Here is a 26,436-nt window from a genome sequence, read left to right on the forward strand (position 1 = left end):
GCTGTTACTACCAACTGAATGCCACTACTGGCCCGGCATGCACACATACCAAAGAGAGAAGGAAAGATATCCTGGTCTTACTGTCTCTCCGGGTGCCCACTAAGGCAATCAGTTTAGAAAACAAAACAAACAGCTTTGCAGATAACATTGTCTTTGTCCTCATTGATGACTGAGAGCCCTCTATCTCCTGGCCCATTCTGTCAATTGTGCTTCTCGACCCTGGGGGCTCCTGTTGCGAAAAAACGATACTATATCTTCATCTCTTTCTCTCCTGGCTGATTTCTGCATTAACCCAAAGTCATCATTGTCAAAGCAGCTTCCTTCCTGCGAGGGCTGGGTGGGGGGGAGGGAGGAGAGGTTGTTATAAGTGCCAGTAAACGAGACTTCCATGAACCCCCGGCCTCCTATTTTCTTTCTGCTTCTCATTCTTCCTTCCCACAATGGGAAGCCGTGTGTGCTCCGTGCCGCCTGACTGCCTCTCCCCTGTGGTGCTTAATAAGCCCTTCAGGAAGCATCCCCCTTGCACTGGAGAGCTGGCGCGGTATGACGTGAAAGGGATATTGTACTCCCCAAGGAGTCCAGGCAAAGGACAAGTGGCAAACAACTACACCAAGGATAAAGAGTGTGTGCGTCTGCATGTACGCAAAATACTGCTTACAGCTTTGCTTGTTAAGCCTCACAGAGTTTGAGACTTATGCCTGAGTAAACAGATACAGGATCACCTTTATGATATGCCTTCAAGTTGCCTTTTTGACTTTGGGTGATCCCAGGCATTTCACAGGGCTTTTCTTAGGGTGCATCTACACTGTAGAATGAATGCAGATTGACCCTTTTAACCACCAAGGCTCAATGCTATGAACTCATGGGAGTTGCAATTTTACAAGGCCTTCAATCTTCTCTGCCAAAGAGTGCTAGTGTCTAATTAAACTGCAGTTCCTATGATTCCATAGCATTGGACCATGGCATTAATTCTACAGTGTAATAGATGCACCCTTTGAAAAGAAATACTCAGCAGTGACTTGCCATTGTCTTCCCTGAAATGTAGCCTACAACACCTGTTCTTCTCCGATGATGGCCTCCCTTTCTGGTACTGAGCAGCCTGACAATGCATAGCTTCTGAGATCCAATGGATTCTATGCTGGATTGAATCTATCTATCTGGAATGCAGTCCTCCCTTTTCCTACTGCAGCCTACCTTACCCAGCATCACTGTTTTTTTAACATTTAACATTTGTGGCCAAGATGACAAAGAAAAACAGGGGAAGGCTGCAGCAGTTTGCCTTTGCCTGAACCATATGAGAATGGTAAGACTCCACTGCCTTTTCTCTCAGCCAGGTTTGGAGTAAATTCATATAAACTACTTTTGAACTTTGAGCTCAGTTTGCAGCAAGTGAAGTAATCTTGCGGATAAAGGGGGAAAGTAAGAGGCAAAAAGAAAAACTCAAGTATTTTAAAAGCACCTGCAAATATTAAAAGCATAACAGAGCTTTACTTGCAAGCTTGAAAGACACTGAAACACAAAGTGATATCTTACCATCAGGTCTAATGTTAGGTAAAGGTTTTCCCTTGACATTAAGTCTAGTTGTTTCTGACTCTGAGGGTTGGTGCTCATCTCCAGTTCTAAGCTGAACAGCCGGCGTTGTCCGTAGACCTCTAACATCATTTGGCCGGCATGACTGCATGGAGCGCTGTTACCTTCTCACCAGAGTGGTACATATTGATCTACTCACATTTGCATGTTTTTGAATTGCTAGGTTGGCAGAAGCTGGGGCTAACAGCAGAAGCTCACCCCGCTCCCCGGATTTGAACCGCCTACCTTTCAGTCAGCAAGTTCACCAGCTCAGTGGTTTAACCCACTGCGCCATCGGGGTCTAAAGTTAAGGAGAAGAAAAACACTGGCAGGCACATCCCAACAGATGAAGCTTGAAATCAACAGGGTTCAACATGCCAAAAGGCATTTCTGCAACCCTTAAAGAACCCCCCTAAGTATATATGGGACCAAAGTATATAAAGCTAGTTGTTGTTATTGCTGTGTGCCTTCAAGTCTGTTGAGTCCCTAAGGTAAACCTATCACAGAGGTTTGGGGGACTGAGTGTGTGTGACTCACCCAAGGTCACTAAGTGGGTTTCCATGGCCAAGCAGGGAATTGAACTTTCTTTCTAAGGTCCAAGTCCAACACTCAAACGACTAACTATACCATGTTGACTCTTAATATAACAAGCTGGCGTCTAATGTTCATTCCAGATACACATTTTGTGACTTCCTTTCTCTCTGTTAATCAGATATTAATCCTAACAGGTTAATGGAAGGAAAAATAAATAATGTTTTGGTCAGAATCCTATTCATGACATCATACATTGGTGCAGGCCCGTAGCCAGGATTTTGGTTCGGGGGGGGGGGGGGGGGGACTGAGTCTGAGTGAGAGAGGATCTACCCTAACAAACCTTTTGTATCGTTATCCCAATACCCTCATGCATATGGGATATATTGAGCATGGTGATCAGATCATAATACAAATAAACATAACAGTTTAAATAATAAATGTAAGGCCTTCTCACGGACCACCCTGAGAATTTCGGGGGGGGCTGAAGACCCTCAAGCCCCGCCGCCCACTACATGCCTGCATTGGTGTAATCCCCAGGTGCTCTACTGCATGTACATAGGGGAAGAAGGTATCCAATACCTTTTCAAACACTATCCTTTTCCCTAGGTTGTCTCTAATGCCCACAAACAAATTTACAACATTATTGAGTGGCGGTGGGGGGGGGGGGGGTTCGCACTCCAGAGTTGCTTCAGGAGGGTGTCCCGGCTATTCTAGCTCCCCTCATATTACCAGAGAAGAAGGAATAGCTTCCATCTCCACTCCTTCTTCCCCAAGCCAATCCCCAGGCCACTCAATTGCTGTGGAGACAGAGTTTTCTTGGGAGTCCCCTTTATAGGACACCTTGGGATTATGGAAAAAGAAAGGGCTTTCCCTTCTCCCCAATATTATAAATATGTTGGTGGAGACTTGTGTTTCTCTAGCATGCTTAAGTGACCTTGGTGATTAAAGAAGAGAAGATGATATCTGGATCTATGGGGGGAAGAATGTCTGAAGCAGTGAGATTAAAAAGAGAGAACGACCCTGACACAATGCACATGATGAATGGAAAAATTAGTGGGTGAATACAGAAGAGGCCAAGATATAAAAAAGAAAGAGAAATGAAAAAGTGGAAAGACTAAGCCAAACTTGTAACAATACATTTATAATACCTAACTTATGACACCTATATTAATGAAGATAAATGAAATGCTGTGAAAAGACCATGCCCCTGTAGATATATAAAAATCTCACTGAGCCAACGAGCTGTCAAAGCAATCAGTCAATTATTGTTACTGAAAGTGAAATGGTTATTTAAGGTCTAGAATGCAAAATTATATGCAGAACAATCACACATTGTGTTAATATATGTGGTAACCCAGAATGTCTGCTCAAGATAAAAATGTTATTCTGTCAACTGTCTGAATGGATGTCAATGGCTCATAGATTAGTGACAAAGGCACACATGAAACATTACTATTTCAAACTACAATTCCCAGAATCGCCATGGGCAATGCAGGTGAGTAAGCCTACGATACAGTGGATTGAGTGTTGGACTAGAACGTGCATGTGCAAACCTTGGCCCTCCAGGTGTTTTGGACTACAACTCTCACAATTGTGAGTAGGGCCAAAGTTTGCCCATGCCTGAACTAGAACTATTAGAGTAGCAACCATCACCTCCAAAGTCGTTTCTTTGGGGCAAGTGCCCTGTGTCTCCCCACCAATGAAATTAAAGACATTTCACACCTCTGGATCAGTTCCAGGCCTTTTCAGCACATTGTCAGCTAAATATGTAGCTTCATCCTGAAGACTCCCCCACTGACCAGGCATTCATAGGCTGCTTTCTAGTCCAGGAGCAAAATGAGCCACCCCCTTTCTCCATCGGACAAGCTCTCTAGTGACCAACCTGGTTGATTCTCTGGGAAAAAAATGAGGGGTTAGGAGGACCTTATGCAAGCTGAAACTGCCAACCAATGTATCCATTGTGTCTTCCAAAGGAAGGGGCCTATTGCCACAAAAGTACCACTTGCTGGCTATTGGTTCAGTATTTGGCCTGGAATGATGCAGCATTGCAGGACCAGTATAAAGACAGTTTAGCTATTTATATCTTGAACGAGTTGTCCTAAATTGGCCCCCAATTTGTTTCCCTGCTGAAATTACACAGGCAATGCTTGCTCACTCTCTCAGAGGAGGCAAAAAAACCAAATATTGCCAAGAAACAACCAATGAAAGATTTGCCTTAGGTGTGCCATAAGTTGGAAATGACCTGAAGACACACAATAACAACTAAATGAAATTACAGAGAATGTTGCTGTGGCAATTAAAGTGGAATGATGGTATTATAACTGTAGTGTAAAAGGGCTCCTTGAGGTGCTAGAGAATGAATCTAAGACCTTCTTTAAGAAAGTAGTTGGTCTGATACAGAGATATGGCCCTGCTCTCTGTTCCCACTTGTAGCTCTTTGGACATGGACAGCAGGATTTAATTCTTGGCATGCAGGTCAGAGGCCTCCAGGCATTGGTGAGCACTGGTGATGTATTAGTATGTGTAAGCTTCTATGGTTGGGTGCAGACAAAGAAAAAGAACTTGATCCTCCACTCAGGGCATTTGGTTTAGAGTTCACCATTACATAAAATGGAAACACTCACTATTAAAGACACCTATATAGATGGTTCCCATGGAATTATTCACATTGCAGTGAAACCTCATACAGTGTTTGCAACTAGGAATGCATTACGGCTGAACAGGCAGATAGAAACACAAGACAAGGTCAATGAACTGAAAAGCTATAAAACAGAAATAAGGCCAATTCAAGAAATTAGATATTCAGGATCACATGGAAGAAAAGAGGCATCAATACTAAAAACAATTGTAGAAGTATTATTGCTGTACTTCTTACAATTGTAGAAGTATTATTGCTGTAATTTAAAGAAAGCTATAGTTTGGAAAAAGCACCTATTATGCTGGACATTTTATTTACTTACTTTGTTATTTAAAACATTTTGGTATGCTCAACCAAAACCTTTCCCAGGACCAGTGAAAGGAAGGCAGGCTTTGTCCACAGACATGCAGTCTAAATGGTATGACCCCAAGAAAGTCCACTCAAAAACACATGCACATTTTCTATGCAAATTTATCTGTTATAATATTTTACCAAATCCTCCCCCCCCCAAATCTATTTTGTACATTTTCCTCAACAATATTCATATTTTTCAATGCATTTTCCTCTAATAGTCACATTTTGGGGCATACTGCTTGACCATACCTTGTTATTACTGCTGACATTGTGTGCTGTCTAGCTGTTTCTGATTACAGCAACCCTAAGTTCAACTTGTCATATGGTTTTCTTGACAGAATCTATTCAGAGGGGTTTTTCCATCACTTTCCTCTGAATGCATGACATGCCCCAGGTCAGACACTAGGGACCTCTGCACAAGGGGCAAAAATGCCCCGTTTTGCCATTTTATTTCACAGGATCTGCTGTGGACAGGGTCTGCTGTGTGCCATCACACAGCACGTGGCAAGCCCCACCCACTTTCCTCCCAAAGCGAAGGTGAAGCGCTTTGTCCTCCACCATGGGGAGGAAAGTGTTGTTCGGTTAGCTGCAATGGAGCTCCCCACACTTTCCTCCCCAAATACCTGTGTGATGGCAGAAAGGGTGGTGGGCCAACACTTGTTGCCACCCTTTCTGCCAATGCACCCTTTTCCATCCCCACCATGTGATGAAGCAAGACCGACAAAAAGGCATGGCCCAAAAAGGTCACAGGTTTGAGCCCTGGTCCCTCAGAATCCTAGTCCAACACTGAAATCACTACACCATGCTAGCACATCAAACATTAGTATCATTAATTGTATACTTCCTTATAAAACCCCAGGGTTTCTGAATAGTTTCTGAATAATGTGAATGCCAAAGATTGTTGATCTAAGAAGTATCTACCGCTGGCCCTCCACATTTGTGGGTTTCACTTTTGCAAATTTGATTATTCACAGATTTGATTTAATTTTCTCTCTAGCAATCTTTAGATCCTTCAGTTTGACACTATGGCCAGCTTCCACTGAAAATTGACAATAGAATCTAGAGATTCCTAGCGAGAATACCTCTCTAACAATCTTTAATTCTTCCTCAGTGATTCTGTCAGCTATAGGCTGAAGCTGATGACAGGTTATTGTTTGAAGATGTAGAAATTCCTACTGAGACATTTTCTCAGGGTAAAAAATAGAGTGTTTTTTATTCAAATATTTTCCACTTTTACAGTGGTTGGTATATGGTTCAATCTAGAGAAGGTCTACAAGCAGTATTCCTAAACTCACTGTGCTTTTTATGCTTGGTCATTTTGGAGCAAGTTCATGCTGTGTGATTTTACAACTGGCACATTTCTGCCACCCATGGGCATGATTCTCATTTTATCTCAAGATTAAATTGGAAAACCTTAACTACAATGTCACTTTTGTGACATGTTTATGGGACATAGCTGGTGAACAGATTTCCAAAGTTTATTTAGATAAGATGATTAAGCCATTTCCTTTTGATAGTTTAACAAATGGCTCAGAGCATGGGTGGCACATTAAAGGCTGTGCACAGCAACTTGTCAAAATGGAACCACACCTACAACTGCTCATAAACAGTTCAATACCAGTTTTTAAAATGTTTTAACTTTCATTTTGCAGTATGTTACAGTATTTTGGAATCAATTTATAGCGTTTTTATCCCTGTACGAAAGCTGCTATTGCTGAATTATTGACTCTCAACACAGACTTCCCCAGTGGCAAAAATGAACGGAAGAGTACTCCTCAAGAAGGATTTGTTAGCCATGATGGAATTCACAGCTGTGTGTGCACACAGTGTTCTGGGGATAGAAAACTTATTTATGTGACTCCATAAAGTTCAAGGCAATGCATTTGATTCTTCCCCTGACCACTTTATCCTCATAGAAACCTTCTGAGCTAAGTCAAATTGAGAAGGAATGGTTAGAACCTGAGAAAGATAATGTCTGGATAGTGTTCAGAATCTTCGACCCAGCATGTCAGCTGTAGTTTCCACAATGTGACTACAAAAGGAGCTTTTTCAAATCCTGTTAGTCAATGGCCTCATGTTTCATGTGAATTATGAAACGCAGGTCTAACCACTGATGGTCCAACACTCTTAACATTACCATATACTTGTCCAATCTGAGCCATCAACAAGGCAGGAAACCGTTCTTGGGTGTCCATCCTAAGCACGTTTTTTCAAAAGCAAATGTTGTTACACTCAGTGGGATTTAGTGTTGAGCAAATGTAGTTAGGGCCAAACTAGCTAAGCCTGTCCATCAACTATCATGTAATATTTTGCCAGAAGAATAGTGGCTTTTTGTGTTAAAGAAAATCCCTGGGGTGCTTTTATGCACTTCCACTTTAGAGGAGGTCAAGCTTTTTGATGCTGAAACCCTAATGCACTAAACTGATCAGACAGAACTCCTATAGCATGAGATCATGCCTTTCCTTAATGACTGCATCTGACCTAGGCCAGACCATTGAGAAATACAGGCTCCAGAAATCTATTCAGAACACTTCACCCTTTCCAAGGTGCTGTGTTTTCTCTCTTGCATTTATGGTGTGCCTTCATTATATACCTAATGCATCTGAGTTTTATTCATGGTTCTTAGATAGAGATTCCATGTCTCTCCTCTCCAATATTTAATCATATTGTATACTGGACTGATTCACACCTAATGACCCAGCCATTACATACCATTACATATATCTAAGCCTTAGGCTCAAATATTTTTCCCCAAGCTACCCATGGAGGTAATGGGAAGCCAATATTTGTCTTTGCAGGAAAGTCAATCTTCTTGTCTTTTTAAAATACAAGATCATGGAATCGAGATGGGCAATTAGTTTCAGAGCATACATTTTCTTTGGAGCTAATTCCCTTCTCATTCTGCCTATGGGATTTCCACATTTCCATTCATTTACATGCTCTTTAGCTGAAACATGATGAAAAGTTTCATCACATGACCTCTGATAAATTTGGGGATGTATGAAGAAAGATCCACTGAACACAACAGAAGTTGTTTCTAAATAAATTTACATGGGGTTAAATCACAAAAATTTCTTTCTTATAATTTTATTATTTCTAGAAGCAAAAAGCCCAATTTTTATAACAATTGTATTCCCACTGCAAGAAAATATTACTTTTTCTGTGAAAAATTCAAATATTCTCCCCCTCCAGAGCAAACAGCATTTTCTGCACAGTAAATAGTTGTACAGAACTGCTACAGTTGGAAATTTCTGTAAAATTCATACCTTTTTTGAAAAAAATTTCTGTACAAAAATGCCAAATACAAATTTTGTGCAGAATAAATATCTTCTGCACGGGTTTCCTAACAAGCAAGAAATGTTTTTGATTATTCATAGACAAGATGCAATTGTTTGGTTACAGACCAAAAGTTCCTGATTACTGTAAAATCAGCCTTTTAACCAAACGTGCAAATGTGTTGGATTACAATTTCCATTAGTCCCTTCTACAAGGGAAGATTGCAGCAGATCACTGTTCAAGAATTTTGATTGCCAAATACCATTTTCTTTTTCCTTTTGCCCCAACCTAAACCATCATTTTACTTCCAGCCACCTGAAAATGTTTATGTTTCCAGGGCAATGATAATAAAAGACTTATCAGATAGTAAAAACTGACAGACTATTTCAACATAAGAACCACGTCTACAAAATTGTCATGCCATCTGTGCCTGCAAAAAGAGAGAAACAAACCCCTCCAAAACCCCAACCCTTTGAGAGACATAAAAAGAAGGGGGGGGGGGAAACAGAGAGGGAAAATTCTGTTTCTCTGACTAGGAGAGACAAAATATTCTATGTTTTGTTCCACAGTGTGCAATTATCTACCAATAAAGTAGGAAAATAGATATGTGTCATGAGAAAAGGAAGGAGTGATCCACCCTTCTGTTATATTATATATATATATATGCACAGAAGGATTACCAATCATTGCATCAACATGTTGATCTTTTGGCTTACTTCCCAGACCTTGTGCTCATGAACCTACTGGGCTTTGGAGAGCAAGGGTGGGGTGAAGTGAGGAAGATAGAAAATAATGGATTTTAGGTTGTGTTCTGAATTTTTTTAATATGAAAACACAGGTGCACATTATAGGGTCTGGACAGCAGCTTAGATTTTCTAATATATGAAAATTGGCCCTAACAGGAAGGCTCACATCAAGTTTCCTCTTCCCCAGAATAATGTATCAGCTTCAGTGGACCCTCAGTATATGTTTCCATTTGGTTCCAGTCTCACCGTTGGATAGCAAAATCAATGGATGCTCAAATTTCATTATATACACTGGTATAGTAACATAGTGTCCCTTATATAAAATAACAAAATCAAAGTTTGCTTTTTGGGATTTTTTTTTTGAATACTTTCAAGCTGTGAATGATTCAATCCATGGACACGGTGGGCCAAATTAAGTATGAAACATCTTCTGGCCTGATCTCTTTCCCCGTTCCTGCCCAAACCTGATGGACACACCATTCACCTGTGCATGAACTTGGACAGCAAGACTTACCTAACATTAAAGTTCCCTATTCACTGTTCACCCATTGTGTTTGTTTCAAATGTATCAATACAGTAGAACCTTGACTTAAGAGCATCCCAAATTAAGATCATTTGAATTAAGAGTAGTGCTTTGAGTTAAGAGCTAGTGCCAGAGGGAGTGCTAGCATGAGAGACAAGAGCAAAGCAGACAGCAATCTCCCAAAATGGATAAGAGCATGAGACATGGGAGCTGCTCCCTTGAAGCTCTAAAACCCTGTACTCTCATGCTAGTACTCACTCTGGTGCTTGCACTCCCTCTGGCACTAACACTTAACTCAAAATGTTGTTCTCACATCAAAGCAAAACCCACTACGAGTTATTGCTTTTAATTCAAAACACTTTTAAGTTTGGATGCTCTTAAATCAAGATTCCGCTGTATGGCCTGACAAAAAAATGTTCTGTTCTGACTTACAAACAAATTCACCTTAAGAGCTAACCTACAAAACCTATCTTGTTCCTAACTTGGGGACTGCTTGTATAATTAATCATGAGCAAGGATGCAAAGATGTTTCAAAGACAGAACACTATTCAGACAATTTTCAACCTGATTAATCAATCTAGCTCCTTCATATCTTTCAGCCTGTAGGGGTTCTGGGCTTCTCATCCAACCAAAGGTTTTCACTTTCTTGACTTGTCTTCGCCTTTTCTCATTCACTGCCCCATATTCTTGGAATTGCTTTAATAAACTTTTACGGATTGCGTTTTCCCTTGTTTTTTTTTTTTTTACATCTTGGTTAAAACTTCCTTTTTCTTCCCAAACTGTTGAAGTGTTACTTCAATATTGTTTTATATATTTAGTTTATGTGTATTGGTCAAGTTGCTTTATATTATATTGTAGTTTTTATATTTTATCTGCATAATTTGTTTTACAATTGTATTTTATTATTCTTTCATTTCCTACATGAATGTAAATACATGCAAATGTATGTGAGCTTGTATGCCTTTGGCAGGACCTGATTTTGATTGTTTTACTTATGAAGAGCCATGTATGTTGATCATGCTACAAAAATGAATAACAATAATAATGTATGAAATTCACAGCCCAAAGCATGGTGATTAATGCTGGTTAAGCTGGATTTAGAAAGTGATTAGACCAACGGAGGAAAAATATTCAGTGGCTACTATAGCTATGGGCAGCCTCCAGAAGAGAGGTGGCTGAATACCAGCTCCCATTCTAACTCTTCTTGTCAATCACCCTCCAGCATTGCACAGATGAAAACTGTGAAATGTTGATGATGTTATGTGTGGCCTAGTGACATTAGTGTGTGGTTAAAATGGCAAAAGTTATTAATGAGGAAAGACATACAAGTCAGGAGAAACTGCAGTAGTTCGTTTTTGCCTGAGCTGATTGGGAAAAACAAGATATTGTCCCCTCCTCTCCCCTTTCTTGTTGGGTTGTTGCACTTTCAACTTAGTTTGTGACAACTGAAGAAATCTGAGAACAAAAGGAAAAAGTGGGCAGAGGAGAGAGAAAATTGGATATTTTTAAAAAGCAGCTGAAACAGTGGAATAACAAAGGCTTAATTCAGATGACCAAATCTGGGCACTATGTTGTACACATCCGGAAGGCATCTTGATGCTTACAGAGAGAATGGTGGACTTCCAAGGCTTTTTGTCTCAACTACCAGGGCTCTGCTTTATATTTCTATGGTCCAGTGAAGGGACTCTATTTTTCAGAGTTTGTACAACTTACCCTTTTAGACTAATCCTCTTAGAATGCCCAGATGCCATGGTTCTTGGATATAGTGGCTGGGGCTATTCTGGGAGCTGTAGACACTTTTGGAAGTCACATTTCCAAGCTCTGATCTTGGTTGTGGCACACTCACTGCTGGTATAGCAGGAACAATTGACTTTGTGTTGAAAAACTTTTTGGGAAAAAAATCCAACAGATAATATTTTATCCTGCACCCAACCCCATTTCCCCCAAAAGCAAATCTGACAGCAGGATAATAAACAACTCTACCTTCTGGCATAGCTTGAGCAGCTCTGAAAAAGATATTTGTCTAGAGAAGTGCTTTCCAGACTTGGCACAGACAAGCACAAGAGAGAGCAAGAAAGATCTGTAAATTTTGCATGGGATTATACCTTTCCTGAGGTGGAGCTATCTTGGTAGGAAGGAAAGAACATGAGGCAAACAGATCAGAAATAGATAAAAGGGAGCCCTGTGGCCATAAGGTTTAAAATTACATGAGGCCACACAAGGGAAACACATTATAGAAGTACCACATGAAGCCTGGTCCATGTTGAAATTCTTCTTTATTTATATGGAACCACTAGGATACAAAAAGTCCTATTGTGGAATGAATATTGTGCGTGTGCATGCGCGTGCACATGCACGCCGGGTTGAAGCAGCTACTAAATACATACTGAACTGATGGAGGAATGTCTCCATATGTCAGAAACAACCCAAAGGCACATAACAACAACTGACAATTTCTATCAGTGCATACAATCCCTGGCCCAGTTATTGAGGCAGCATACAATGACTACTATCCTTGCTCTGTATAGTGTAAAACTCTTTTAGGACAGAACTTTCTTTTATTTCATCATTTTTCATTGCATGAATAGGCATCAGGAATAGGGCTATATGGCACAGCTCTTCTCATGTATCTGTAGAAGACACACAGCATTCCTATAGATAGGACTGGAGTGTTCAATTCTGGAAATAGTATTCCACAGCCTAAGCTGAAGATGGCAAAGAGGACACCCTATTTACCTGGGGTGTCCTTATAAGACAATGCAGTACAAGTGCACATTTAAATTGTGAAAGTTACTTTATACAAAGCTGGAACCTTGATCCACTTAGCTCAGTGTTGTCAGCTCCAGCAGGGAGCAATGATTCTCTGGATTGCCTCCTAACCCTTTCTGGAGATCCTTGGTCTTCTATGGTGGGCACTATCTAGATACATAGTTGGTGAAATTAGACATAATTGGGTGTGTTGGTAAGTATGGTAATATAGGTATGCCTCAGTTAACAAAGTAGATGTATTCATGAGCATGACTTTTTAAGAGAAAATTTGGTGTTGACAGAAGCAACATAGAAAGAATAGGAATAGATTCCTATGTAAGAAGGAGAAAAGGAGGAGGAGAAAGGAGGAGGAGGAGGAAGAAAAGAAAAAATATTATTTCCAATATTTATATCCCGCCCTTCTCACCCGAAGGGACTCAGGGCAGCTTACAACACTGGCAGTTCGATGTGTTTCAGCTAACTTTTTATCTAATGATAAAGAGACACACATTTTTACAATAAAATAACCAATTTAGGTAAGCCTTGTGTGAGTAAACATACATTTGAACATTTTTAGGGTCCCCTTGAAGATTTCTTCCAAAGTGCATCTACGTATAACTTCTTCTTTCTCCAAGCTCCACTTTTCTTATGACTTCATTTTAGTGGCAACATTTATAGAACTTTAGAGGTTGAACTGATAACTTCATCCTTGTTTCATGAGAGGCCATGACAACTTTTTGCTGACCACTGAAATGCTTCAGGTTTAGGGTTTTTATTTTTGGTTAAAAAAATGCTTAAGCAATCAGGATCTTGTAGGAATGATGTCTTTTGCCACTGAACTTTAACATTTTAGATAGTAGCCTCTAAGGAAGAGCAATCTTTTTTAAAAGAGGTATAATCTTTTCTAACTCGTGTCCTCCCTTCTTTGTAATCCTTGCCCTGCTCTACTTTTCTCAAGTAATCTGTAACCTTGCCTTTGTCTTTGTCTTTGCAGTCTATATTGTCAGCTTGTTCTCGATCAGCAGGCAGACACGGTTAAGGAGCATTGGTTTTAATCCATATTAAAGTTCCTTCTGAGCATGCCCTGCAAAGGAATAAAAAATATATAAACATGGTTTTTGGAACACTCTGTTTAACAGAACAAAGTGAAAAATGCATAAGACTGCATATAATGCAAGGAAGATGCAAAGAATCAATGAACTGAAATCACCTGCAGAAAATGGAATAAATATGATAGCCTTGGATATAATGATTTTAAAAAGTGTTATGATGATGAAAAGATAAGACAGTGCTGTCCAATGTTAGGGATGAGCATCACTTATTTAGAGACAAACAGGGCATTCTTATTAATTTGCTTTATTAGGCTCTTCAGGTTTGATGGCAGCACACTTCTTTCTTGGGTTTGTTGTGGGCCAACCATAACTGGCACACAAACACATACATTTTGGCTTAGGTTCAAAGACTCCAAATCTAGCCAAGTTATTTTGCTGCATAAGACAGAAAAATCCCACAAACTCCTCTTGCTATCTATGGAAATCTAAATATAATAATAACAAAAATTAATAACTAACACTTTGCTGCCTTTTCTTAACTGCCAAAATGTGTTGCTCGGGGCAACTGCCTCATTTTGATTAATTGGAAGGGAGAAGAGTGGTCTTTTCATCAGAGAAAGAAAACTATTTTAAATTATTTACTAATTACAATTTTAGTTCAAAACTCTTCCACCCAAGAAGTTTAAAATGCATTCATTACTTTCTTGTTTCCCAAGAGTCACCAAACCATTAATTGTAGTACCTTTGTACCTTTGCTATAGATCAGGCAATTTTCCCAGGGCTAGCCTAGATCGTATCATACCAGATAGATAAAGGAAACTGGATTATGGTGATTTTATCTGGGTGAAGGTGAGGCGAGGGTGAGGTGAGTTCACATTCTGGGGAATTTCCAAGGACCTTCAAAGAACTGTTATTTTTTAGAGTAATTAGAAATGACCAAGTGGCTGACTATATTTTCCAATGCAGCCACATCTTACATATATTTTATAAAATTCCTGCTGTTTGGGGATCTGAATTTCATAGGGAATCATCTCTTATTCTAAAACTACAGACACTGCTCATAAAATATAGCTGGATTGCTCTCTTAAATGTTCTGTTCATTAGGGGCAAGGTAGGGACATACTCTTCCCTCTATACTTGTTTTATTTAAAAAATTCTAAATAGTTTGAAGATTTATAACATACGTAAGCCACCCCGAGTCCCTTTGGGGAGATGGAGGCAGGGTAGAAAATAAAGTTATTATTATTATATGGCAGAGGACTATATTTATTCCTCTCCAAATTCCAGAACATCCCGTATCTTTAATTTGAATGTGATTTCTAGAATGCTTTTTGGACATTGGACTACTATGACAATCTAAAACAAAGACTGTTGCAACTAATAGTATGAATTTTAAAAGAGCTAAAATGACACCTCTGATAGCCAGTACATGTTTGGGAACATATAGATAGTTTTGTACAGAGGAATGTGTTCCCAATCCATTCTTATGCTTGAAGATCAAGGAACTGGGAAAAATTAATCCACATCTGAAACCAATATTTGCCAAGTATCCAAAACTGATTTCTTTGCCAGGCAGTGAGAAAAGTCAAGGAAGGGAGGGCTGAGAGGGACTGCCATTGGGAATGGACAAGTGTTTCATTTCCGGTCAATAAATCTACAAAAATTTGCACAGTTTGAGAGAAAAAGAGAGGAACTGATCGAATTGCCAATTTCTATATGCAGAGATAGGAAAATAGGGGTTCTAAATAATAAGCTAATTCAATCCAGCATTTTCAAAGTAAGAAAAATCTCCCTGTTGGTGTGCCATCTGTTTCCCATGCTCCAGTCAATGAGTTTGAACCAAAGTTTGAACTCACGGGCTCTCAGGTTCAACCTAAGTGCCCTCGATGCTGGCTTCACCCTGGTTAGGTTGGGATGGGATATAAAGGCCCCTATTCAAGTGTGTACTTTTCATCAACACCACCAATAACACTTCCCTGTTTTTCCTTTCCTTCTCTATTCTGCATTATCCACCTATATTCCCCTTTCTTTAGCTTGTTGGTTTAAAATGTTGTGCTTTTAGAATTATCTCAAATCATGAACAAAAAAAAAATCCAATACAACAAAGGCTAGAAAGGGGACTTTTTTTTTACTCTACTTTCCATATTCCCCCAGCCAATATGAAAAATAGTAATAAAGCTACTATAGATTACTCATGGCCAAGTATGATTGTCTTCCAAGGGTAGAGTCTTGACCGTGGGTCCGTAAGTAACTGCGAAACCTATTTTGGATTCACATGGTCCTTCACACTGAAGACATAGATTTACAGACATAAGATCATAATATATTCCAGATGAAAATATATTTTAAAATCTTAGCATAAAGTATTGCATACAAATACAAAGTATAATGTATTATATGCAGAGAAACTAAAACTCTTTTAAGTGTATAAATCACACACACACATAAACGTATACCGTATGTATAACATATTTTATCATTATAGGTTTTGTTGTTGTTATTATTATTATTATTATTATGTTTCTTTATACCCTGCTTTTCCCCTCCACAAGGAGACTCCAAGGTTCTTTAGAAGAAGTGATGGCTTCCAAGTCAATGGAATGCTAAATTCAATGTAGGTTTCATCAACAAGTTTAAATGTGATTTGAAGTGTTGAGACTACTTTGAAGACTAAGGCTGAGCACTTTGAGTGAAAGCTTTTGATTTATATCCAGAATGGATTCACCATTCCACTGATAATGAAGTACCTACTCACCATTATTGGGAGGACTGTTCCGTGGTACTTATTTGTAGCCCCAATACTGTGACAGATCATACTTTATGGAATTCTCCAGAGTGCAGAAAATGTAAACATAATGTACAGTATAGGTTTGAGTTCTATCATTGGCAGATGCTGTGTGACTTCCTGTTACATCAGTCTATGTTCTTTTGGGTTGCTACAGAAGAAGGTATCCAGTACCTCCTTGTACAATCATTTCCATCCCATGTGTGACATTTGCTAGAGTCAATGTGATGCTTCCCCATGATCAATTGTTTGTACTCCTAGGGATCACCCAGCTGTAGTATTGCAGCCAGGAATAATCAGAGCTATCATCCTCATGGAAACTGGAATACTCCAGCAGCTTCATTTTGGGGCCAAAAACCATCAGCCAGATGGTGTCCTAACCTCTTGCCACGGCTATTTGTGTGCAAATGAAAAGGATATTGGACAAAATATGATGTATGAGGCTGTATCGTTTCTGTGGTGAATATATTTTCTGAGTAAGCATGAAAAGGGCTGGGCTGTACTGTCACAGGTGATGGGCTTTTGAGTGGTGCATTGCCGGTGCAATCAATGGAGCTATTTAAGAGGTATTTAACAGAAAGCCATTTGCTACAGTGAGATGATATTTATGCCTGTACTATAACTAAGAAGCAGAGGTTTATGGAATGTGATAACGTTTTTACAATTTCTGCCCTCGTAATTCCAGTTGTTAAAATAGAACAAGTTCTGGTTGTTAAAATAAATGAACAAATGCAGCACATCATTCCTGATGGTGGCCCCTCACCCACCATATCTGCTCAATAAAACAACACAGATAACAGGAGATATCTGCAGACCTGATAAGATTATCCCACATTATGAGCAAGATCTCTTAGTAGTTTTAACGAAAAATCCCATGAATCCTCTTATATATCCTTGCATCCTTCCAACCACATTTTTTAAACATTTTATGTATGAATACTTATTTACTAATTTGGTTATTTGATATCCCACACTCTTAAATCAGCCTCCACTTATCAATAGCAACTAGGCTTCAGTTCTAGGCCTTCACACCACACTTGCACTCTCCTTGGAAAGAGTGTGTGTGTGTGTGTGTGTGTGTGTGTGTGTGTGTGTGTCGTGCAGGTCCAGAAGGTGCTTGCACCTGCCAGTGCCTTTCTGGGCCTGCTTGCACAGTCATGGAGCAATGGAGAGAGGCTCTAGTCTGGGCAGCAGGGGAGTGATGGAAGTCTCTGCAAAAAGTCATGGTGACCAGCAAACAGCAGCAACAGGAGGCTTGATGAAGCAGCACTGCTAGGATCAAAGCTGATCAAGATGGAGTCCGGCACCAGCAGGCGGCACCAGCAGCCCCAGCAAGCAAGGCAGCATGAAGACCCAGCAAAGGACTGGCAAACGCAATGGAGGGCAAGCCCCAGCAAGCTGCCAGCAAATGCAGTGTGTCCCAGCCCCATGCCAAGGATCTCACCATGGGTCCGCCTGCCCCTAGCTCTTGGCTCGAGGAGGCTAGATGGAACAGGCCAGGGCAGCCAATGATGAAGAGACCTCAGTGCACAAGGTAGGTTTCCCAATTGAAGGGGGAAATGGCAGCGAGAAATAGTGGTGGAGCTGGCTAGTTTTCACCCTGAGCACAATCCCTCTTCTCTTCTCTATCTCTGTCTTGGGGATGTAACTGTGATGTCGGAAAGCAGTCTTGGAGACGGTACCTGTTCCTGCTTGCTTTTGTGCCGAACTGATTTTCGTACCAGGAGGAGCCTTTCCATTCCATGCTTCCAAATGAACAAATGAAATTAATGAAACAGGAGAAATGAATTCTGAGAACATATTTCATGTCTGATTTTCTCCTCCCTCCTCCTTGTCCTTCTCCTTCCATTTTCTCCCTTTGCCCTAGCTTATTTCAATTGTTGCAAATCACTTGCGTTCAGTTGGGTGGAGAGTAGAAGCAGGGAATTTTGCCCTTCCTAATAGTCTGTACTGGCTGTCAGTCCATTTTGCTAGTTATGACCTATATTGCTCAGTTTCAGCTTATCTGAAGAATTATTCTCCCATAACTATAACTATAGATCTTGGGTGGTCTCTAATCCAAGTATTAGCCGGGCCTGACTTTGCTTAGCTTTTAAGATCAGACAATATTTGGTGCCTTCAGGATATAAATAGTTGACAGGTATTTCCATCCCCCCCCCCCAAAGGAATCTTACAGGGGTCCCCAAACTAAAGTTTGTGGGCCGGATGTGGCCCTTCAAGATCATTTACCTGGCCTCCACCCTCAGTTTGACTTAGGCTCACCCAAAGTCTGAAATAACTTGAAGGCACACAACAACAACAATCCTAATTAACTTGACTATCTCATTGGCCAGAAGCAGGCCCACACTTCCCATTGAAATCCTGATAGGCTTATGTTGGATAAAATTGTTTTTATTTTTAAATATTGTATTGTGCAGTGTGCATAGGAATTGGTTCTTTTTTGTTTTTTGGGGTTTTTTTTACAAATGATCATTCAGCCCCTCAATAGTCTGATGGATTGTGGACCGGCCCTTGCTTTAAAAGTTTGAGGACCCCTGGTTTACACAGTTTCAATAGTCTCTAAGATATCTAGAAGAAATAAGAAAACAAAATGCTTAGTTAGGCTATCATATTGTTATGGAATTCTAAGCCACAAAACAGGAATCACTCTGTTTTGTGGCTTAGAATTCCATAACAATATGATTTATAACAATTTATAGAGGCTAGAGTCTAAGGTGGCCTCACAAGAAGATTTGAGATGCTAATGAGGACAGAGAGCCTATCAGTGATAATTAATCATTATACATTAATGCACTGTCAAGTTCAGTATGCCCATGTATACCTATTTCTCATGAATAAAACATACAGTGTTTAAAATGATATCATTTATTTCATGTCCTGGTTATTTACCTCCCAGAGGCAACTGGGTGGTCACTATGAGAAGCAAGCAGTTAGAATTGATGAGCTGTAGGCCTTCATATTGGGATTTATCTAGATACAGCTTCTGTACTACATTGGTTCAAATGACATGTCAGGAACATTATCCAACCAAGAATGCCTTAGAGCTGCTTTAGACTGACTAGTTCCTCAGTGAATTTCTCAAAAGAAAATGATTAGAAGCATATCTGTGTAGATGTCAGAGCTTAATTTAACACATTGACTCTGAACTGGCCCTGAACTGATCTTTGAATTGCAATTTCTAAAGTGCTTTTCCCTAAAGAGAATTTCATGCTTCCACTGTATAATGGTGAGGAGGGGGTAATTTTCTAGCAACATATTATTATTAAACTTGGTTGGAAACACAGGAGCAATTAAACGATGGTTATCATGACCTGGAGGTTGGAGGCATGAAAACTGGAGGTAGAAATACCAACAGTTTGAGAAATGCAGATGAGATAAACTGCAAACAGAAAATAGAAAATACTTGGAGAAATTATTGAATAAAGTCAAGGAAGAAAGTATAAAAACAAGTATACAGCTGAACATTAAGAAACCAAAAATGATGCTCACAATGGTTTACATAATTTTAAAGTAGACGATGAAGACATTGAAATAGTTCAGATTCTATACTGATCCTTAAGTCAGAAGTGATCTGGATGTACTGGATGCTAGATCAAACCTAAAAAGTGTCTTCACGTGGACTTCTCCAGCAGAAGCCTTTTCTAAACCTAGCTTGTACATCTGGCAACTCTCGCTCCATGTATTCCTGGAGTCTTCCTTGCAGGATCTTGAGCATTACCTTACTGGCATGGGAGACATGTGCCACTGTACAGAAGTTTGAACATTCTTTAGCGTTTCCCTTTTTTGGTAGGGGGATATAAATTGATTTTTTTCAATCTGATGGCCATTCTTGAGTTTTCCATATTTGCTGGCATATGGCATGCATCACCTTGACAGCATCATCTTTCAAGATTTTAAACAGCTCAGCTGGGATCCCAGTCTCCTGCTGCCTTGTCATTAGCAATGCTTCTTAAGGCCCATTCAACCTCACTCCTCAGGATGTCTGGTTCTAGTTCACTCACCACACCATCAAAGCTATCCTCTATATTATTATCCTTGCTATACAGATTTTCTGTATATTCTCACCACCTTTTCTTGATCTCTTCAGTTTCTGTTAGGTCCCTGCCATCTTTGTTTTTGATCATGCCCATTTTTGCCTGAATTTTGCCTCCTATGTTTCTGATTTTCTGAAAGAGGTCTCTTGTTCTTCCTATTCTATTGTCATCTTCCACTTCCATGCATTGCTTGTTTAAAAATAGTTCCTTGTCTCTTCTGGCTAACCTCTGGAATTGTGCATTTAGTTGGGCATATCTCCCCCTATCGCTGTTTCCTTTCACCTTCCTTCTTTCTTGGGCTACTTCCAGTGTCTCAGCAGACAACCACCTTGCCTTCTTGGTTTTCTTTTTTTTTTGGGATGTACTTTGTTGCTGGCTCCTGAACAATGTTGTGGATTTCTGTCCATAGTTCTTCTGGGACTCTATTTATTAAATCTAGTTCCTGAAATCTATTCTTCACGTCCACTGCATATTCACTAGGAATATTTGTGAGATCATATCTAATTGGTCTGTGTATTTTCCCCATTCTCTTTAGTTTGATTCTAAATTGTGCAATAAAAAGTTCGTGATCTGAACTACAGTCAGCCCCAGGTCTTGTTTTCACCGACTGGATGGATGTCCGCCACCTTTGGCTGCAAAGGATGTAGTCAATCTGATTTCGGTGTTGACCATCTGGTGAAGTCCATGTGTAAAGCCGTCTTTTAGGTTGTTGGAAAAGAGTGTTTGTTATGCACAGTGAGTTTTCCTGGCAAATTTCTATCAGCCTATGTCCTGCTTCATTTTGTTGTCCCAGACCATGCTTGTCTGTGATCCTGGTTGTCATTTGACTGCCCACCTTAGCATTCCAATCTCCTATAATGAAAATTTTAGGTAATACACCAGTAGGTGCTGCAGATCCTCATAGAGCTGAACTAATTCTGCTACTTCAGCAGCTGTGGCTACTCCTATTTGCACTCAAATCATTGAATGGTGAGTCAACACATATATCCCATTGATTCAATAGGTTTACTCTAGTTAAGCCTAATGACAGGATTTAGGTCATTATCTAATTGCTTCTTAATATCAAGGAATTCATGCCTCCATAAGCCATTTATCCTCACCAAAGGAGTATCAAAAAGATTCACATAAGCAGAAGGAAATGAGAACCAAGTTTTTATGATTTTATCATGGCTCAGATCCAAAGATCATTCCTTAAAGTGTAATTTCTCAAAGCAACATTGTTCTACACTTTGTAAAACATGCTACACCCCCCCCCCAAAAAAAAAAATCTCAAGGGGGCTAGAATCTAAGGAAATCCAAGAGGCATAATTGACGGAAATGTTATGTAAAATGCCAAGGTCATTTGAATAATAGATTTCTTTCCAAGCTAGATTACTGGAGGAAGGTAGTCTCCGGAGAGGAAAAAAGAACACACGTGCTAATAAATGAATGGACATTGTATGTTTGGCTATGTTACAGCTAGGTCTTAATAGCGCAAAATAAAAGATGTTTACTTATGGTGGGAAAACCCAACACTTCCATATGCCATAATCAAGCTAAACATTTTCAGAGGCAGACTCTAAAATAAAAGATGTTAACTTATGGGGAAAACCTGTATTTAAGCATGGTAAATGTTTTCAGATTTACTGAAAAATCTAATGACTGTGTTAGTGCTGTCTAATATTAGTAAGCTGGAAGTAACCCCTAAAGGAAACAAAATTGGTCAAGCCCACCATATGGCTCATTTCACCAACAAGTACTGCAACCATGGACTTGAGGACTGTATAATGCAGTGGATCAAAGCCCCAAAACCTCTTGATTAACAAGGATTTAACATGGCAGGGGGTTGGACTAGATGGCCCATGTTGTCTTATCCAATTCTATGATTCTATGATTCTATGACTATGGGAACACAACTTTAACTGCTATGGCTTGATGTTATGAAATATGGGATCTGTAGTTTTACAAGATCTTTAGCCTTCTCTGCCAAAAGAGTGCTGGTGTCTGACCAAAGTACAAATCTTAGGATTACATAGCATTGAGCTTTGGCAGCTAAGTTGTGTGAAACTGCATTCATTCTATGGTGTAGATGTACTTAATTTCACTATCTGCCACTGTTACACAACTGGGGGCAGGGGAGACAATGTATTGTTATGAGATCATGTTGTTGTTTCTGTTGTTGTTTCTGTCATTACTACAACAACTGTATTTATTTATATCGCATCTTCTTCCCATGTGAGAATTCAAGGTGGTTTACAAGAGATAAAATGAGATACAGCTAAAAAAGGTGTACCATACAAACATTAAAAATATAATTAAACTATTATTATTATTATTATTATTATTATTATTAAACTTTATTTGTACCCCGCTAGCATCTCCCGAAGGACTCGATGCGGCTTACAAAGGCCAAGGCCTCAACACACAATATAACAATACAAAACAAAAGGCAAATTAAAAACAATTAAAACAGTATAAACAACAAGCAATAAACAATACGCTAAAACACAATAAAACTGGGCTGGGCCAGAGTAATGGGTACAAGATTAAAAGTGCTGATGTGACAGGTGATATATAAGGCTTATAGGGCACATGCAGAGTGTGATATACGATCTTAGTTCTAATAAAGTGCTTATGGGACTTGGTATTGGAGATTTCCTATTAATCTGGTAAACAGTAAAAGTTATTAATTAAAAATAAATAACAGGAAAACAATAAATAAAATCACAACCTTTAAAAGAACAACAACAAATATAAACAATGCAGTACATTATGATGAAAATATCTGTTGCAGTCCAGGGCATTTTCACTTGGCTTGATTGTAGATTGCCAAGATTCATTAACTTTGCAAGAGACTTAGTAGAAATTAGTAATGTAATGTTTCTGGATTCTTTGTGGGAGTGTTGCTATAGAGACTGTCCTGGTGGTGGTCTGCATTTCAGAATTTACTACTACACTACTGTTTAGGGGATTATATCAAGACAGTGAATTGTTTGTAACACATACTTACTAGGAGAAAAGGCAGTGGCAGACCTGTGATATAATCTTAAAAGGATAAGAAGGAAAGGAATAGCTGAATATTGTATAGAGGCATCAAATTGGGATTGTCTAGAAGCTTTCCTTGTGTTTATGTCTTCCCCAAAAGGATATTTAACCTAGGACAGAAAACACATTGAGGCACATGAAACTATTTTAACAAGACATCTCCTATATTCTGGATATTTTTTGAGAGATAATTGTGCCCATATCACAATATTTTATATTTATATATTTATTATTATTTATTATTTGTTACGATTATCACCATAAAGTTTTAGCATATCACCAATTCTGGGATTCCCACCCCTACTTTCAGTCTGGCAACCTTACATTTAGGCTATATGTGATCCCCCTTGATGGATTGTCACCTTGACATGGTGAGGGGGCTTGCGTGTTCCAATGAACCTGCGGGCACAACCACGGGAGTCACACACTCTCAGGAGTGGCCATAGGGGAGGATCCAGACCAAGAACAATCCGAAGACCCAAAGGCCTCAACGAAGGAGCAGGCGGAGGATAACATGGTACATGTTACAATGGCTGTGAAGGTGGAAGAAGGCTGCAACAGACTGAGAAGCCACTCTCGTTGTGTTAATCACACCACTGTTGGGACCTCAATCTGTGAAGACTGTGTGTTGACCGGCCGTGCACCGACTTCCACACATTAAAAAAAATCACGCTCAGGCATCTTCCAAGAAATGGAGGACCATCATCCTCGAACTACGAGGGATCGCCTAAGTAAGTAAGTAAGCTATATGTGATCTTTGTGCCTCCCATATGCCCAGAGAACATGAGCCCTGGCAATATCCTTTGCCAAATATCATCTCTAGGTGGTGGAGCCCTTGGTGGTGCAATGGGTTAAACCCTTGTGCCTGCAGGACTGCTGATTGAAAAGTCAGCAATTTGAATCGAGCGGGGTGAGCTTGCGTCTGTAAGCTCTAGCTCCCAATGTGGGGATATGAGAGAAGCCTTCAACAGGATGGTAAAACACAAATATTTGCGCAACATCCTTGCAGACAGCCAATTCTCTCACACCAGAAGCAAATTTTAGTTTCTCAAGTCCTGACATGAAAAATAATTCTAAGTGGTACATATGGGTTGTAAAAACCTGGGAGAAGAGCCTTTTAAAAGTGTCAGAATCTACCTGTAGTCAGCCAACCCATAACTATTGATCACTACCCCTGGCACCAAAGCTCAGGAGGTGCCAACAAATTGCCTCTAAGCCTTAGTGTGTAATGGAACATATTATTTACCCCTGGAGATGGTTCATTGCCAGAGTTGAGTTAACATTTGGAGATGCCAATGGCCCTGATGTTACAAAAAAACCCGCAACTAAGTCCCTTCAAAATTGATGAGAGACATGAAATCACAAAGCGGAAGAAGCACAATGTTGTCTTGACTTTGAGGTGGCCTTCCTTCTCGTGCTGTGGAAAGCAATTACTGCCGGGGCACTTCCCACAACTGCAGCACATTTGAAGAAAATGCTTAAAATGGCTAAACGTGGCTAATAGTGGCATTCAGCTCTTGTTTTGGGATTAACAAGACCTTCAGAAGAGTTTAACCTGCCCCTCCTTTGCTCTGAGCTCTTCGCTAACAAACTGGTCATTAACTGCTGGAGAAGAATCACCGACTGGTTTCCTGGGATTACATCAGCGGTAATTAAAAAACCTAATCGCTGCAGACAATGGCCTGTTAAATTACACCAATTTATCAGTCCAGCTTTTGAAAAGGCCTCAAATAAGTGGAAAACAAAGCAAAGAGAAGGAAAACATTGAGTGAAATGCTATTCCCTGAAGATTTCTTGGATTTAGATGTACTTTTCTTTTTAACTTTAGACACTGCAAGTGAGGGAAATTGTATGTGTTTTAACTGGGATTTTCACAGGAATTATACTTGTAATAAAAATTATTGAAACTGATGAAGCAGGTTTATATCCATGAGAACGCATACTAATATAAATGCCATTTAGTCCTAAAGGTGTGGCTATTTCATTTTTGATGTTGCAAGAAATTAACACTCAGATTTTTATTAATTGTATTGCTTTTTAAGTGTCAATTTTAGGCAAAATGGGCTATATAGAAATATAATAATAATAAAAACATGACTACTTCAAAAATATTATTTTAAGGGATTTAAAAAGAATTAGAAAAGGGGTTTTGTTGCTGTTTAAACTTGTCAAATGACAGCTATTCTGAATGTACGATCAGGCAGCTGTGTTATATCTCAATGGTGGTTGTATAAATATATATATCCATTTTACTGATAACGACAATGTAAACATTTATTTATTGTGGTTATGTGATTACTGAAGCTATCTGAGACATATCTGAATCAACCTCCCTTAAGTGTCAAGAGCAAAAAACTAACTTCCTTATGGTTTTTGAGTACTAAAATACTTGTGTGCTGATAAAAACAAGTAATTCTTTTGATTACAAATATGTGAAAGTAGATTTTTTTTATCATGTCAGAAACGACTTGAGAACATAATGCAAGTCGCTTCTGATGTGAGAGAATTGGCCGTCTACAGCAGTGGTTCTCAATCTGTGAGTCCCCAGGTGATTTGGCCTACAACTCCCAGAAATCCCAGCCAGTTTACCAGCTGTTAGGATTTCTGGGAGTTGAAGACCAAAACATCTAGGGACTCACAGATTGAGAACCACTGGTCTACAGAGAACGAAGATGAGACAAAATGCAGGTGGAACTTAGAAGAAAAACAGTGAAATTGAGACAGAGAATTTCCATATCCCAGTTCATTTGTTTAACTGTTTTACAATTCTTGAGTGCTTCAGAATGCTCTAAAATTCTGGTTTGTTTTGATCTTCACACACACACAAAATAAGTGCCAGGATGATCTCTATTGAAGAGCATGGGAGCGCAAGGTTCAAAAGAAGCATGGACGAGAGGAGAAGTGGGCTATACTTCCATTGTGCCCTGTGTTATTTTAGGGCAGGGGCAACTGTGCCACCTCCTGGCAGGCTGGCATTACATAGGACAGGGGAAGTCAGACACCACTCCAGTTGGTACATTTCCTGTTGGTAGGAGTGCAAATGAAGAAGTAATCACTTGAATATATCTTCTTTACTGAATTGTTACCATTTTCCTCTTTTTACGAGAAATTAAAACCAATTATCAGTAGACAAATGGAGAATATTAAGAAGAC

The sequence above is a fragment of the Anolis carolinensis genome, chromosome 2 (assembly GCF_035594765.1).
Source record: "Anolis carolinensis isolate JA03-04 chromosome 2, rAnoCar3.1.pri, whole genome shotgun sequence".
In the NCBI taxonomy this organism is placed as follows: domain Eukaryota; kingdom Metazoa; phylum Chordata; class Lepidosauria; order Squamata; family Dactyloidae; genus Anolis; species Anolis carolinensis.